Below are 2,848 nucleotides of genomic sequence, written 5' to 3' on the forward strand. Positions count from 1 at the left end.
GGAATCCATTCTAATTCATATACCATTCATCTCGTAAAGCCTAAATCAAGTAAGTTCAGTTTGATTTCCATGATTCCTGATGCAAGCATAAGATCTCCCTGATCTCTACAAGTGGATCCTCTGAATCCCTAGTTTCCCTTTCTCTGAATTCCTTAAGTTTAGATTAATCTCTCACCATTATTCATCAATTTACATTGGATTTAGATTACATCTTTTTGCTAGTTCTATATCTAGTTAGTTTCAGATCACGTACAAGTTTCAGTCCCTGTGGATTCGACCTCGGTCTTACCGAGTTTATTACTACATCACAACCCTATACTTGGGGAGTGAACAAGTTTTTGGCGCCGTTGCTGGGGACTGACGGTTACGTTTTTCTGAAATTAATTAGTTTTAGAATTATGTTAGGTTTAGGATTAGTTTAATAACTTTAGTTTTAGGTTTTTAATTGATTTCTAGAACTAACTTGTTTCCATATTTTGTGGGATCTTTTTATAAGTTCCTAAATTGGTAATTCCTTCCTAATTTCTCTACTTTTTCGACTTTTAAAATTAGGGTTTAAATTTTAGAAATCTTTTAATTCTAGTATTTTCCTATTTGTAGGAAATAGTTTATTTTTAGAAATTTTCCTCTTTTGTTTTTAGAAATTAGGTTAGTTATTTCCCTTTTTAGAAATTAAACTTTCTATTTTTATTTTTAGTAACTTTCTAATTGTAGAATTTTAGTTTAGAAACTAACCTTCCTATTTTGTAGGCATTTAAGATAGAAATTTTAATTCAGTAAGCTCCTTCTCTACTTTCTATTTTTTTCAGTTCTCTCTTAGTAATTTACTTTCTAGTATAGGACTTTCCTAATTTATTTTAGAAATTTTAACTTTCTTTTAGGAATTCCTTCTTTTAGAAATCAGTTTACTGCTATCTTTCCTTTAAAAGATTGTTCTTCTCTTTTTAGAATCTGACTTGTTTGTTTTCTTTTGCAGGTCCTTAACTTAGGGGCTTCAATTTGGTAAATTCTTTCCAACTCTCCCCCTCTTCTTTTTAGATTTTCTTTTTCCTTTCTTAGGATTAGGATTTGAATTTGATTGAGGGCTGCGAGTGTTTCATGCCTAAGTGGGCCCGTGACAACACTCGACGTCTCTTGATTGAAGGAGGATTGGTTGAGGGGTTGACTATCCATCGCAGGACTAGACACCGCTCGAAATCCCCTGAGTTAACTGAAGTTATGGCTGAAGACCAACCTCCTCTACTTCCACCCAGGGTGGAGGATACCCAAGATGAGAACGAGGTGCATCAGGCACCCCCGCCTCGTACTTTACGAGATTATCTACAACCGGCGGGAGTGAGTATGCCCTCATGCATGATTTTTCCTGAAAATACAGGACAAATGGACATCAAGCCAGGAGTTATCCAACTCCTTCCCAAATTCCATGGACTTGAATCAGAGAGTCCATATTTACATTTGAAAGAGTTCGATGAGATTATAGCTACATTATGTTTTCCGAATGTATGTGAGGATACAATTAGGCTGAAACTCTTTCCTTTTTCCTTAAAAGAGAAAGCTAAGACGTGGTTACATTCACTGCATCCTAGATCCATTGGCACATCGAACGACATGCAGAGGGAATTCATAAAAAAATTCTTCCCACATCATAAGACGATTACCCTCAGAAAAGCAATCATGAACTTTGCTCAAAAGGAAGATGAAACATTCTTCCAATGTTGGGAAAGGTTCAAAGATTTGGTCAGTTCTTGTCCACAACACGGATTTGAAACGTGGCGCATTATAAATTTTTTCTACGATGGACTGACATCTTCCATGCACCAAATGGTCGAGACAATGTGTAATGTAGAGTTCATTAATAAAGATGTCGACGAGGTATGGGACTACCTCGACAGTCTGGCTGAAAAAACACAATCTTGGGACTATTACCCAAAATCAAACACCACGTCTAGGCCGACTCAATTAAAGGAGAAAGGTGGATTATATCTCTTGAAAGAAGAGGATGATCTCAAATGAAAAGTGACTACGCTCATAAGGAAAGTTGAGGCCATGGAAGGAAAGAAGGATAAGGTTAATGAAATTGTTTGCGACATCTGTGATTGCAACATTCATAAAACTGAAAATTGTCCTACAATACCCACCTTTCGAGGAGTGTTGAATGAACAAGCTAATGCCGTAAACAACTATCAAAGATCTTTTACTGGACCTAACTCCAATACATACAATCCTGGCTGGAAAAATCATCCAAACTTTAGTTGGAGGAATGGACAAACAGCTACTCCTCCAGGTTTCTTCAATCAAAATCCAAATCAAGTGAAACCTCAAGAGGAACCGGTTCAAAATTCCATACAAGAGCTGGCTCAGGCAATGCGGAGAATTACAGATTTTATGCAAAAGATAGATTCTCGTATGACGGTTATAGAAAAAGGGATGCTTCCTGTACAACCTCTCCCCAATCCTAAACCGCAGTACGAGATTAATGATCCCAGTTCTTCAAATCAGATGGGGCACGCTAAATCCATCACCACTCTTAGGAGTGGAAAGATCATTGATAAAATTCTTCCGGTTAGGCCCGAAAAGCCTCAAGAACCATAAGAGGACAACAATGATGGATCCAGTGAGGCCCCACAAAAATTAGAACCGGAACTTCTAGAGAAGTCAGTTGCTCCATTCCCCAATGGTTGGTTTCACTAAAACCTCTCTCTAACTCTCAGGATATTCTAGAAGTGTTGAAACAAGTGAAAGTCAACATTCCTCTACTTGATGTCGTGAAACAGATTTCTTCATATGCCAAATTTCTGAAAGACTTATGCACGACCAAAAGACGGCAAAGTATTCAAAAGAAAATTTT

The 2,848-nt window shown here is 37.2% G+C and overlaps 1 non-coding gene across 1 annotated transcript; it reads right to left on the reverse strand.

The window, feature by feature from the left end:
• Window positions 1–1,656: 1,656 nt before the first annotated feature.
• Window positions 1,657–1,763, reverse strand: LOC131252249 (small nucleolar RNA R71). The gene has a single exon (XR_009174284.1). It is a non-coding gene; the product is annotated as a small nucleolar RNA R71 (small nucleolar RNA).
• Window positions 1,764–2,848: the final 1,085 nt, after the last annotated feature.

Source organism: Magnolia sinica, chromosome 7 (assembly GCF_029962835.1).
Source record: "Magnolia sinica isolate HGM2019 chromosome 7, MsV1, whole genome shotgun sequence".
Classification (NCBI taxonomy): domain Eukaryota; kingdom Viridiplantae; phylum Streptophyta; class Magnoliopsida; order Magnoliales; family Magnoliaceae; genus Magnolia; species Magnolia sinica.